This window comes from Cynocephalus volans, chromosome 12, assembly GCF_027409185.1.
Source record: "Cynocephalus volans isolate mCynVol1 chromosome 12, mCynVol1.pri, whole genome shotgun sequence".
Taxonomy (NCBI): Eukaryota; Metazoa; Chordata; class Mammalia; order Dermoptera; family Cynocephalidae; genus Cynocephalus; species Cynocephalus volans.
The window spans coordinates 82062108-82076547 of record NC_084471.1 but is presented as its reverse complement, the minus strand read 5'-3'; the positions used below and the strand labels follow the sequence as shown (position 1 = coordinate 82076547).

General features: G+C 39.5%; 1 non-coding gene and 1 pseudogene across 1 annotated transcript; both read left to right on the top strand.

The window, feature by feature from the left end:
- Positions 1 to 2795: 2795 nt before the first annotated feature.
- Positions 2796 to 3635, top strand: LOC134391740 (S-formylglutathione hydrolase-like; annotated as a pseudogene).
- A 10354-nt stretch (positions 3636 to 13989) lies between these two features.
- On the top strand, positions 13990 to 14064 carry TRNAI-AAU (transfer RNA isoleucine (anticodon AAU)). Its single transcript has one exon. It is a non-coding gene; the product is annotated as a tRNA-Ile (tRNA).
- Positions 14065 to 14440: the final 376 nt, after the last annotated feature.

Below are 14440 nucleotides of genomic sequence, written 5' to 3'. Positions count from 1 at the left end.
ATCTTGCAAGCAACCTTTAGGAAACAACTGCTTGTCAGCTTTTGGTGCAGTATCAAAAAATATGTATGGTTATTTGAAAAAGCTATTGGAACACACTTGTCCACTTAAAAAGCTATTTGTGTATGTGAAACCAGATTTTCTTCACATCAACCAAAACACCACAACAATAGACAACACAAGCAGATGAGAGAATTCAGTTGTCTGGAAGTCAAACAGATTATCAAAAATGTTAAAATAGTGCCCTTCTAAATTTTGTTTTGGTAAGTACTTTTCATAAAAATGTTATGTAACCGTGTAATGGGCTTATTATTTTAAAATATCTTCAGAATTTGCTTCAAGTTCTCATGAAATTTATATTGATAAATATCCCTTGGTATTCCTGTTTTAAAGATTGTACCAAAACAAACTTTTACAGTGGTTACAGTGGTGTTTCAGGAAGAAGCACAACTAGGTGGATGCGTTCAGTCTTCCATCATTGCTGGAAACTTATTAACCTTCAAATATATATTTTTTTAAATTTGTTATTTGTCAAGAGAAACTATTCCTTAGCCTACCTATTCATGTTTCATATTTCAGGAACAAAGGCCAGTGATAATCTTCTGTGAAACCGAATCCAAAGAAATTCTTTACATTCCAAAATCACTTTGCACTCTGAAAAAAACCAGCCTTCCTCATGTCCTCAGAATCTTTCATGGAATCATAATCTGTACAAATCTGCATATACCTCCTTTCTTGGTTCAGCCACAGCAAACTTAGAGCAGTAGTCCCCAGGCATACAACAAATGATCCAACCATTTGTAGACTCCCAGCCAGAAGGCCACACATCTGAGGTTTCATCAAAACACTGGAAGCCACGGTAGTTATCCCTAAATTCCAGTGTCTTTTCTGGCTGATGGAGAAATGAATGGCGCTGCAGCTGTGCACAGTCACAGAGGAGCACACGGAGAGCCAAATACTTTTCTTAAATTGCATAAAGCAAAGAACAGTACAGAAAGAAAGCAATAATAAATTTCCTCTAAGAATAATTCGAGGAAAATAGAATGAAAAATCATTGTGAATAGTGTCATCGATTTCCATATTTTACATGCTTTTTTTTTTCTGGGATTAAATTTGCAAATATTTATTACATATGTATAACGATGAAGCTTTGTGGAAAGCACAGTGATAGTACAGAGGCCTCCAAGATGAGTAAAACAAGTTCTTCCTCAGGAGCCTCAAGTGTAGAAGATGAGAAAAAGCACGTGTACAAATGTCAGTTGATATTAGAGGCACAAAATGCTGTGGGAATTCGTATTAGGGATATGAAAAACGATGAATTACATTAGAAATTTTCTTACTGACTTAATACTTTATATTACTACAAGCCAGGTTAGTGCCTTCTCTTGCTTGTGTATGTCTAGATGAAAGAACTCAAGACTAACTACTGGTCTGACCAAGTAATTTTCATTTGAGCTTCTCTTCAAGGGTAAATTTAGTGCTTCTAAGCACACATAATCTTGCTTTATTACCATCTACATTTCTAAAGAAAGACATTCAAGGTTGATTTTCTTCCGACTCTAGATATTTAATGGTAGAAATTGGAGAAGTATTCAAAGCTCCTATATGTTATGTTTAGACAACAGGACAGAGATTACAGAGTGTGACTCAGGATTGTACCTAAACTACGTACTTACACGAAGACCATCACATCAAAATAGCCATGAGGCCATCAGTACCCAGAAGGCCTCAGAGTGAAGGAAACATGGGACTGAACAGATTTTTTTACTTCAAGATTGGGAAAGTGCCCTAATAAGGGAGTGAATTTGCCTATAGGAAAATGTTACTAGGGAAGATTAAGAATGACACAAGATGATATGTATTTGACAGCCCCGTAATCAGGAAATATCCTATAAACATAGGTTGACTAAAAAGTTATCAAGTAGAGCTTAACGGTCCAATATGGTAGCCATTAGCCACATGTGGACTGTTGAGCACTTGAAATGCAATCTGGTCCAAATTCAGATGTGCTCTGAGTGTGAAATATGTTGGATAGTTTCAATGTATGCTGTGGAGAGAGCCAATAAAACTTGGTAAATCAGATACAGGAGAAGAGAAGGAGGAATCTTGTTTCTGGATTGTTTCACTGAGTGGATGGACATAGGCTTTATTGACGTGATGACTGAAGGAGGAATGTTCTATTCTGGACACATTACGTTTGAGATGTTTATGTGACACCCAAGTGGAATTGTCAGGTAAGGAGTCTTGATTCAACTAGGAAGGAGGATTACTTGGCAGAGTCAATGTGATTGAGAATAGGAGCCAAAAGACCTCATGGATTGTCTCAAACTTGTGCTTTTTCCTATAAATAGTATGATCAGAAAGACAAGATGTGTAATAAAATAAATTATGAAAAGAAATTTACACATAAATTCTAAATTTTAATATTCCTAAAATCAACATCTTAAAATATGTAGGCTCTTTCAGTTTGTGAAGGAAGAATATACTCATACTGACAGCATTCTACTACTATAGGTCATTTCCTGAAGGTACAAAAGAGTTTGGGTTTTTTGTTTGTTTGTTTGTTTTTTTGAGACATTTGCCTGAAGATATATTTTTACTTTTAGTCAAAGAAAAAAAAATGCAATTAAAAACATTTTTTAAATTTTCTGTCACGGCAATAAAAAGCCTGACAGATTCTTCCTTTACTACAATACTCGTTATGGATAAAATGGTCATCTTTTAAAAATCTTTTTTGGCCCTGCAGCCACTGCTAGAGGGTTATCTGCACCATGGTGCAGATAAATAAAAAAGTCGCAATGGACAAGAGAAGAATGGCATTGAAACATTTCCAGCAACAAGTGCTTTGGGGGATTTTAGAAAGTTTGAACATGACAGTGTGGAACTGAACTGCAGAATGAAATTTGCCCTCTACTTACCACCACAGGCAGAAACTGGAAAGTGCCCTGCAGTATATACTACTGGCTGTCTGGTCTAACTTGCAGAGAACAAAATTCCGTGTCAGAATCTGGTTATCATCAAGCTGCCTCAGAGCTTGGCCTCCTTGTCATTGCTCCAGATACCCGCCCTCGTGGCTGGAATATTAAAGAAGAAGATGAGAGATGGGACTTTGTCATTGGTGCTGGGTTTTGTATGGATGCCTCTGAAGAACCTTGGAAAACTTAACTACAGAATGTACTCTTATGTAATGGTGGAGCTTCCCCAACTCACATGCCAATTTTCCAGTGGACCCTCAAAGGATGTCTATTTTTGTCCACTTCATGGGAGGCTATGGAGCTCTGATTTGTGCTTTGGGATATCCTGGAAAATACAAGTCTGTGTCAGCATTTGAACCAATTTGCCAACCCAGTGCTTTGTCACTGGGGCAAAAAAGACTTCAGTGGAAATTCAGGAACAGATAAAGTACATGGAAGGTTTATGCTGCCACCCATCTTGTGAAGTCCTGAACCTGATTGATTAAGAAAAAGATGATCAGTTCCTTTCAGATGGACAGTTACTCCCTAACTTCATAGTTGCTTGTACAGAAAAAAATCCCCATTGTTTTTAGATTACAAGAGGGTTGTGATCATAGCTACTACTTCATTTCAATGTTTATTACTAATCACATCAGACATCATGCAAAATACTTGAGTGCATGAAAAACTTCAGATAAAAGAATCTCTTCAGGATTATAAAAGTTGTAATAAACAGAATTGCTGAGAAAAAAGATCAAAACATTGGATTTTATAATGCCAAAAGGGCTTTAGTCTGTTGAATTACCTTCTGAATATAAATATATTAAACCTAAAAAGTGAAAAATCGTTTTAAAATTTAATTTTTTGTGTAAAAATATAAGGGTTGAATGCAAAAAATATATAAAAATATATAGCTAGAGAACTCTTGCTCGCATCCTAATCTACACCCTCTTTTTTACCACCACCCCACATACACACACCCTACAGATAATCGTTTTCTTTAGTTGACTGTTCATGCTTCCTGCTTTTTTCCCAAACATACTACTGTGTATGTAAATTCCCTTATTTCTTACACAATTCTATTTACACTCCTTGGAACTTTGCTTTTTTCACTTACCAGTATGTTCTAGGAAGTACTCTATATCAAATCAAAAAGATCTTTCTTATTTTTGTTTATATAGCTTCATTATAGGTCCCATACTTTATCCAGTCTCCCATGGATAGGCATTTAGGTTGCTTCCAATATTTTCATTTCCATAATGGCTTCATGAATAAATTTGTGCATTTCTTTTTTTCATATTTATGGATGTATACCTTCAAGGGAAATTTCTAGAAAATTGCTGGTCAAAAGATAAATGCCCATGTCGTTATGTTAGATATCACTACACTTCCTACCAGCAATGTGTGAGTGCCAGTTTTTCTAGGCTATAGGGTTTTTAAGCTGCATGAATAGTGAGAAACAGCCTCTTTCCTGATGCGTTCAGGAGTTGGGGTATATTTACAGTATGAAGTGACAGAATTCTGGCTCCAGTCCTAAATTGCCAGCTCAGTGTTCATAGTATGGAGAGAACCATCACCGCCTGCCTTGCCTGTATGATTCGGGAGTCCCAGTCTTATGGCTGACCAGGATTGACCACCTTCAACATGTGGCCATGGCTGGTTTCCATGGAGCTTTGCAGGGTGCCAACTCCTTTTCCTGGAGGCCAGCAAGGAAGGCAACAGTCTTGGACAAGTTAACCCACTCCTCTTACTGGTTGAGTCAACCCAGTATGGATTCAATAGAGGAATGGAGTCATGGTCCTATACTCAGGCCACCGTCTTCTCAAATAGAGCATTATTTTCTTTTTTTTTTAAAAGATGACCAGTAAAGGGATCTTAACCCTTGACTTGGTGTTGTCAGCACCACACTCTCCCAAGTGAGCTAACCAGCCATCCCTATATAGGGATCTGAACCCTTGGCCTTGGTGTTATCAGCACCACACTCTCCCAAGTGAGCCATGGGCTGGCCCAGAGCATTATTTTCATAGCTGATATTTCAGGGTAAATTTTAATGAAACGTCTGAAGTTTAATTCATTATCTTTAAAATTTTTCCTAACTTTTGCTTTGTGTGAGTGGGTTTGTCTGAGATAAGAGATTTTTTTAAAAAACAATCTAGACTTGAGAGGAATTGAAAGAGTTGGAAGGGTCAGGGAAGAAAATTTAGCATTTCCTTTTCTAATTCCTCTCAGTTGTCTCTGTCCTGTTTTCTAATTTCTAGTCTCTGTATCCCCAAGTTGAGAATAAAAGCACACCTAAGAATTAATGTAATCCTCAAACAACTTTTAATTTGGTCCAAAACACTAAAATCAGCGATTGCAATCTATTTCTTACAAAGAAATATTTCAATTATATGATAGATATCAACACTTGCCATTTCTCCATGATTAAAAGTGCTGGACTAATTGGCCAGAATATATCTGCTAAAGTAATCCGGCACAGTATTCAGACTATCCTTCAGCTTCGACCTATATTTGGTTTAGCACTTACAATTTCCAGTGACCTTGTGGTTTTCTTTCTGTCCTAACTTCTCTTCTTCTGTTAGCATGGCCTTAACTCCCCTTACTGCCTCCTTTTTCTTCATTTGTGACAATGCCACATTTCAACTTCATATATTTGGAAAATACTATTGTTAGGCAGTCAGTCATGAGCAGGCTGGGGAATGGAAAACTGACTTCGCCCATAACTCTGTCCAAACCCACCCCTTTGCAGACAACATAATGGAAAAAGAACCCACAATCTGACCACAGGGGCTCACCAGGAGCTTTCCAGGTGGAGAGATATGCACAGAAAGGATATTTTGAGATGTTAAGTAACCTCACAACATGTTGATGCTTATTATCTTTAAATACATATGCAATCCATAAATACATATTATTATAACAAACTGAATTATGGGTAAGAACATGTGCATTAGAAAAGAGATTATATAACCCCAAATGTCAAAGGTGTCGATCAAGCTTACAAATGCATATGCAAATTTAGTGGAATAAAACATATGAACTTGCATGTAAGGGCCATTTACTGCTCAAGGGAATGGCCCACTTCTCTCTTGCAGTGTTTCTTCCTATATTTCCTGTACTCATTAAAGCTTTGCTATCGCTATTGGTTTGCGTTTCTGATTCTTCATTGGTCCAAAAAAGAACCGAGCCAAATGGGACCTTCATCCCCAGTAACACTGTCATCATGTGCTTCTAGTTTTTGCAGAATGAAGCTCATTGTTAGGTCCCTGTATTAGTTGTTTGTCATCATGTAAGGCTAAAAAAAAGAAACATTTCAGAGTTCCTATGGGTCAGAAATGTGGATGTGGCTTAATTGGGTGCCTCCTCTTTAAGATCTCACAAGGATGCAGTCAAGGTGTTGGCCTCAGGAGTATGGTCTCATCTGAAGGCTTGATTGGGGCAGGATCTTCATCCAATCTCCCTCGTGATTGTTGGCAGGATTCAGGTCTCACAGGCTGTTAGACTGAGGACCTCAGTTCCCTGCTGCCATTGGCCAGGGGCCTCTTTCAATTCCTTGTCATGCTGGCCTCTTCATAAGGCAGACCACAACACAGTAGCAGCCTTGCCTCAAAGGAGTAAAACACCTGTGTGAGAAAAAGCAGGCAAGACAAAAGTCACCCTCTTTTTGTAACTTAATTTCAGAAGTAACATCTATCATTTCTGCTATGTTCTATTTGTGAGAAGTGAGTCACAAAGCTCCAGCTCACACTCAAGGTGAGGGGGTCATCCAAGGACATAAATAACTGGGAAAGGTAGGGATAACTAGGGACCATCCTAGAGGCTCCCTACACAGTCCTTTCCTAACTTCACCCTATATTCCATCTTTGTATGGAAACAGAAGGCCTGAATGGAAGTGTGACCTTTCTATTGGACTGAAGTAGCCCAGTGCTTATCCTAGAGAAGCCTGGAAGTCTGGCCCCTTGGCTAAGATAAGGATGAAATGTGAAATGTACCAGCTAGCCACTTATGACGTGCTGTTTAAAAGTTCCGGGAGTCATCCCGTGCTAACTTGTCTACATCATATGTTGAAATATATTCAAAGATGTACTTGGTTTAACCAGTACCTAGCCTAGATGTAGCTAAGGATATGGAGTATAAAAGACCCACTCAGTAAACTTGTGACTTGGCCTCCTTGCGACCACAGAAACTTGCACCTATGTTGGTTGCTCACACTTCAAACTATGTCCAGTGTGACAGAGAAAGGGCCCTGTGCTCAGGAGACTCAGATCGTTCTCTGCCTGCCCGGGCGTGTTTTCTCCGGCTGTACTGTATCGTTTACTTTTTGGGGCGTGGGCGGTGGGAGGATGGTGGCTGGCCCGTGTATCCTTTACTTTTATTAAAACCTTATCTCAGTATATCCTGTGGAGTCGCATGAGCCCTTCCAGTGATCCAGTCCTGTGTGACTGCTGCGATTCCTACTAGACCCGCTCTGTGTGCACTTCAGATATGGGCATTGTATATAAATTCCAACAGCATCAAGTAGCTTTGGAAACTCTTCCAGCATCAAATAATCCCACAGGGCTACCAAGAACGTCATCAAATGCCTGTCCAGGGGAGGGGGTAAAAAAACCCCTTCCCTTAAAATCAGTTTTCTCATTAGGGGAAGACCTGTCTTTCTGCCCTGTCTCCATGCCCCTCTGCCCCATCGTTTCTTTGTATGGCAGGAGCTTGATTTTTTACACTTCCATAGGAGTGCTTATCACATTATATCATCATATTACAATGAATCTCAATTTCTAGACAAGTTAGCAGGTCCTTGAGAGCTGGCACCCCATATACTTGTATTCACAGTACCAATTTTCTAGCCCAGTTCTGTCCAGTAGAAATGAAATTTGAGCCATTTACATAATCATAAATTTTCTAGCTCTCAAAAAGAGTAAAAAGAAATAGGTAAAATTATACCAGCCAGCCGCAAAAAATAAAAACAGATGAAATTAATTTTAATAATACATTTTATCTAACCCAAGACAAGGGAAAACTTCCTCTTCACCCCCGAAGTTTCATTACTGATAAATTTAGATTAACATGAAGAAAAGGCATAACAGATTTTATTATTTTAAGGTGCTGGAAGGGGATAATGCACAGGGGAATCACAAGAGAGTAATTTTCCAGTTTCCCAGTGGGGTTCAGAAGCCTATATAACAATTTTCATAGGGAAAGGGGAGATGGGGAGTGTACGACTGAATTATTTTTAGGGGGGCTCAATGGGCCTGGAGAATACACAATGGCTTGAGACAAAGTCTATTTGGTCTACAGAGCAGACAATGGCTGGTAAATGATTCTCTTCAAAATACTGAATGGAGGGGCCGGCCCGTGGCTCACTTGGGAGAGTGCGGTGCTGATAACACCAAGGCCACAGGTTCGGATCTCTATATATGGATGGCCGGTTGGCTCACTTGGGAGAGCGTGGTGCTGACAACACCAAGTCAAGGGTTAAGATCCCCTTATCGGTCATCTTTAAAAAAAAAAAAAAATTCTGAATGGGAGGAAATAGAAGATAATGATCTGTGACAAAAGTTAGTCCAGGTGTGATGACAGACTCCAGTCTTCCCTCCTGTGATATGAGTTAGGTAAAGAAAACTCAGGGAAAGGACCAGAGGTAATTAATTGTCTTCTTTGGCGGGTCTGGACTTTTAGAAGATAAGAGAACCAGCTGAAACTGTTCATCTTGTGCTTTAGAGAGTGGCGGAGGATTCAGAGACAGGAGGGGCGTGGAGGGATAGGTCAGAGAAACCTTGCGGCTGCTTCTTTATTCTAGCATGTCAAAGCACCATATTTTGGAGTAACAGCTTCTGAGCCCCAATAATACTTAAAATATACTGTCAACATGTAATTAATATTAAAAATTATCAATGAGATATTTTACATTCCTTTTTCTTTTTTTGATACTGAGGCTTTGAATTCTGGAGTGTATTTTACATTTTACATGCTAATTTGGATTAGCATTTCAAATACTCAGTAGCTACATGTGGCTAGTGGCTACTAGATTGGACAGCACAAGCTAGCACATAAAACGCTCAAGGATCTGGAGGATACAAGCAGTACTCATTTTTTGAGCATTTGCCAAGTGCTATGCCAATTTATTGCTTGATCCTTGGCATATAGTATCTCATTAGATAAACAGAATCTTCACACGCAGGAATCATTATCCCTGGTGTAAAAAAGAAAACCATTTGTTTTCTTCATCATTGTATACCCGATTCTTGGCTTTTTTAAAAATTAATATTTCTTTTATGAATAAATGAATGACGAGAAATGAACGTTTGGGCTTTAAAAGGTTAAATAACTTGTCCAAGTGAGTGATAGAGCCAGGATTCAAAACCAGCTCTCTGACTGACTCGGGCTAGACTGTATTGTGCTCACCTCCTCTATGAACAATGGAAGAAGTGACAGGTTAATTAATAATTAGCCCATTAATGAGGACATTAAACCCTAACAAAGATAGGAGAATTCATCATTAATCACTATGTGAAGCAGTTATTGAATAACTACATATATGTCAGAAAATGTTTAAAAGTGATTGGCATTATTAGGAAAATACACATTGAGGCACTTGTGATATCATGGTATGTGACCATAAAAAATAAATTCTTATTGCAGTCAACCAGAGTATATCCACCAGGAACAAATGAGAATAACTCTTTTAAATAGCTTTTAAGTTATGTATATTGCAATACTCCATAGCCCTTTTATGAGCAAATTCTTGCATGTAATTAAATGTGAAGAACAGGCAGAAAGTGCTGTACTTGTTCATTCACCTATAAAGCAGCTACAAACTGGCACAGGGTAGACAGGCAAAAACCAACATTAAGCGACTAGCAGAACATGGATAGGGAATGTCCTATCTGGTTTGGCAGGCCTTTACAAACCTTGTCCATTTGGCTATTTAGGGGAAAATCACTGGGCTGTTCCCACTCTGAGTTTCTATAGCATCACTGTTCAGCAGTTCTATATGCGCATTATCTAACACTGTAGCTTCTAGCCACATGTGACTATTGAGGAACTGAATTTTTAATTTCATTTAATTTTAATTAATTTAAACTTAAATAACTACCTGTGGCTATTTGGCTATATGTACCTTATAGGATGGGTGGAATATTTCCACAAAGATATCTCTCAGTCATTGGGATCCTTACAGGTTTGTGCCCAGATTGGAGAGTTATTTTATCATTAAGACACTGGTAAAGCCTATCTGAGGCCCTATCTGGATTTCCCTGTGGGCTGACTCAGCACCTGGCTGTCATCTACCCTCCTGATCATAATTCTTTCAACCTGTAAGACATGGACCTATAACAATTAGTAACTTTGAACTTAGACATCTGCCTTAAAGCATTCTTTCTGTTACAATAGAGAGTGAAATTTGTCATCTTGATATCCCACAGAACATCGGTCCACTTCTTTGATTATATTATGCTCGTTGGACCTGACAAGCAGAAAATAATAAGTATCCCATAAGACTTTAAAAAATGCCAAAGGATGGGAAATAAACCTTGTAAAGATTCAAGGACCAACCACATCAGTGAGGTCTCTAGGGTTTGATTACAGCCAGGTGCATATTGCGGCACCAGCACGAAGAAAAAGGCACAATGTTTGATAGGCCTCTGTGAAGTTTGGAGGCAACATACACCACATACGGAATGCTGCTCTAAGCAATTTATCAAGTAACTCACGTGACTCCAATTATATGTGAGGCCTCATGCAAGAGAAGGCTTGAGGTGGCAGCTTGCACCACCACACAGCAGGCCCAGGTGGTGGTGCAAGCTGCCCTGGCCCTCAGGCCTAATGGCCGAGCAGGCTGAATGGTATGGGGAGTTTTTAAGCTCTACAAAGCCTCTTGCAAACCTCTTTTAGGAGAATCCTAGCAAAATCCCCATAACCATGCCCTCTTCTGCTAAGTATTCTTCATTTGAAAAGCAGCTTCTAGATTGCTACTGGGCCCTGTTCTTAGGACAGACATGGTGCAACCTGAACTGTCCATTATGAATGGAATGTTATCTGAGTCACAAAACTATAAAATTGAACTGGTGTAGCAGCATTTCATTGTTAAATGAAAATAGTATATACAGGACTAGCCCAAGCAGGTCTAGAAAGCATAATTAAAACATACAAGTAAGTAGCTAGCTCAGTGTTCCATGATACTTGTTCCTTCTGTTTCACTGGCTTTCCCTTAACCCACACATGTGATTTCATGGAGAGTTAACAGAAGAAGAGAAGGTACGGCCCTGGTTTATGAACTGATTTGCACAGCATGCTGACTCCAGCCAGCAGTATTATATGGTCCCACTTAGAGATGATCTTAAAAGACAGTGATAAAGCCAACCTTGTTTTAGCCTGCTGCCAGAAGCAGATGAGAATAATTTTTCTAAATAGCTTTTGAGTTGCCTATACATCAATACCCCACAGGCTTTATAAGAGCAAATTCTTGGGTGTGATCAAATGAGAAGAAGAGGCATAGAGTATTGGTTCATTCACCTTTGTAGCAGCTATGAACTGGCATAGTGCAGACAGGCAAAAACCAGCATTGTATAACTACCAGAACATATGTAGAGAAAGCCCTCTGGCATCTGCTGCAGACTAGGCTCTCAATAATCAAATGGACAAGATGTCCAGTCCTATGAGTGTCAGCCAGCCTCTTTCCCCATCCACCCTGGTGCTTAATAGGCCCATTTACACAGCAGCCTGGCAACAGAGAAGGAGACTGCATGGACTTCCCCTCACTGGGGCTTATGTCGTTTTTGCCTTGGCTGGGTACCCACGGACCAAGCGTCAAGGCTATGCTGAGCCCCTGATAGATCACACCATTCTCCAGGGAACTAATGAGCCACTTCCTGGCAAATTGATACATTGGACCCTTCCCATTATGGAAGGAGCAGCAATTTGTCCTCTTGGGAATAGTGAAACTGAGTGGGTACCCTATTCAGATGAAGCCCCCTCAAATGTTTTGATAAAAGTGAGCTGTGTGGCCTTGATCCCCCAAAAGTTAATAGTCATTTAGGATCTAGGAACTGGGCTGTTCAATTGAGGAGTTAAGATTTACAACTAGCAATTGAGAAAAGGAGTACAAAGAAAGCAGCTGGGCAAAATGGGATGCTACCTAAGCAATAAGGAAAGCCATAAATCAGAATCACTAAGTTCCCAGGCTCAAATACATTATCTTAACATGTACCCTTGAGATGTTTTTACAGGAAAGAGACCAAAATTTTCTCAGCCCTTGGAATGTGCTGACCAGAGGTGGACTGCTAGGACCCCAGACTGGAGCTGGAGAAATGATGAACAGAGACCGAGAGCTGCCTCTTCGTTCCCAGAGATTCTGCTTCTTTGTCTTTGGAGATTCGGCCAGTCGGAAACATTCTCAGGCTACTCACACATCCCAACTCCACCCCACAACTTTCTCCTTTAAAAATCCTTGCCTGCAAGCTTTCTGAGAGCTCAGGTCTTTTCCTCAGCATTACCTGCCCGACCTCCATTCCTTGGCTTTGTCATTAAAGCTTAATTTCCCTCGCCTGGCCTCAGTGTTTTGGCTTTAGCTGTGTGTTGAGTGAGCTGACCCAAGTTTGGTTCCATTACAATAGAAACACATTTCAGATATGAATTTGCCTTTCCTGCCTAAAATACTTCTGCCAACACTAAACAGAGGCCTTATTTATTGCCATGATATTCCGTACAAATCATCTCAGACCAAGAACTTGTTTACAGTGAAGGACATACGGAATGGAATTACACTCACAGAACTTACTAGCATTAACACTAGCCCCAACAATCCAGACGAAATACCTGACAGAATGGTAGAATGGGCTTCTAAAAGCTTCGTGACTATAAAGCCAAATAGATAAGCCCAAGAACCATTTTTTTAATTGATATATAATTCATATCTATAAAGTACACAATTTAGTGAATTTTTTAGTATATTCACAAAGTTGTATGTCTGTCACCACTATCTAATTCCAGAACATTTTCACTACCTCCAAAAGAAACCCCAGATCCATGAGCAGTTCACTCTATTCACCCTCCCACAGCCCCAGCCCCTGGCAATCACTAATCTACTTTCCATCTCTACGGATATACATATTCTGGGCTTGAGTATGAGTGAAAGGATATAATACGTGGCCTTCTGTAGCTGGCTCCTTTCACTTTGCATAATGTTTTCAAGGTTCATCCATGTTACTGCATGTATCAATACTTCATTCCTTTTTATGCTGAATAATATTCCATTGTATAGACTTTTAAAGATAGGAATCCACTTAAGGAAAATTTCTTCCCATTCCATAATCATTGGGCTCACTGGGTTTAGAAGTTCTAGTGCCCAGTGAAAGAATGTTTCCACTAGCGAGCCCTAACAGAGTTGTGTTAATTTGGAAGCTGGTTGTCCCCCCTCCACTCTGGGGTTCCTCATGCCCCTGAACAAGCAGGGGGAAAGGGGTCAGTATACTGGCTGTGTGATTGATCCTGATTACCGAGGGGAAATTGGGTTGCTGCTAGCTAATGCGGGAAGGAGATCAGTCTCTGCAACTCATAGAAATGGGGTCGAGGGAACCCCCCATTTCCATGATTTAAGAAATTCAAAGGGGCCAAGCCCGTGGCGCACTCGGGAGAGTACAGAGCTGGGAGCGCAGCGACGCTCCCGCCGCGGGTTCGGATCCTGTATAGGAATGGCTGGTGCACTCACTGGCTGAGTACCGGTCACGAAAAAGACAAAAAAAAAAAAAAAAGAAATTCAAAGAATTTGAATGATTTAAGAGATTGAGAAATGTATAGGTGATTGTATTGCCAAGACTTTGTGATTGATGAGATGTAGGGATGGAGGATGAAAAAGGACTCCTGACTTATTGGTTCTTTCTTTAAGTCTTTCATTTCCTTTTTGGTTTTCTGTCTATTGTTGTATTAGTTAATAGGAGAGGAGTGAAAAAGTAATCAACAATAATAGAGAAATAGTCAAATTCTCCTCTGAATTTGGTCCCTTTTTTTCATGTAACAGTCTGTTTTAAAACTCTATTATTAGGGCTGGTTAGCTCAGTTGGTTAGAGCATGGTGTTAATAACACCAAGATCAAGGGTTTGGATCCCCTTACTGGCCAGCCAACAAAAACAACTCTGTTATTAGCTGCATATATATCTAGGATTGTTACATCTTCTGATGGATTGATCCTTTTATCATCATGAAATATGTCTCTATCTCTGCTAGTAGTCCTTGTCCTGAAGCCTACTTATCTGATATACATAGTCACTCCAGCTTTCCTATGACTGGTGTTTGCACGCTATAGATTTTTTTTTATGCTTTTACTTTTAACATATTTGAGCCTTCATGTTTAAAGACATAGCATATGAACAACACAAAACAGCATACATATATTTAATAGCAATATTTTTCTTTAAGTATTAACAATATTAATCCTTTGGCTTGCTTGCTGCAATTATTTTTCCGAATGACATTTCATTAATTCCTTGCTTTCG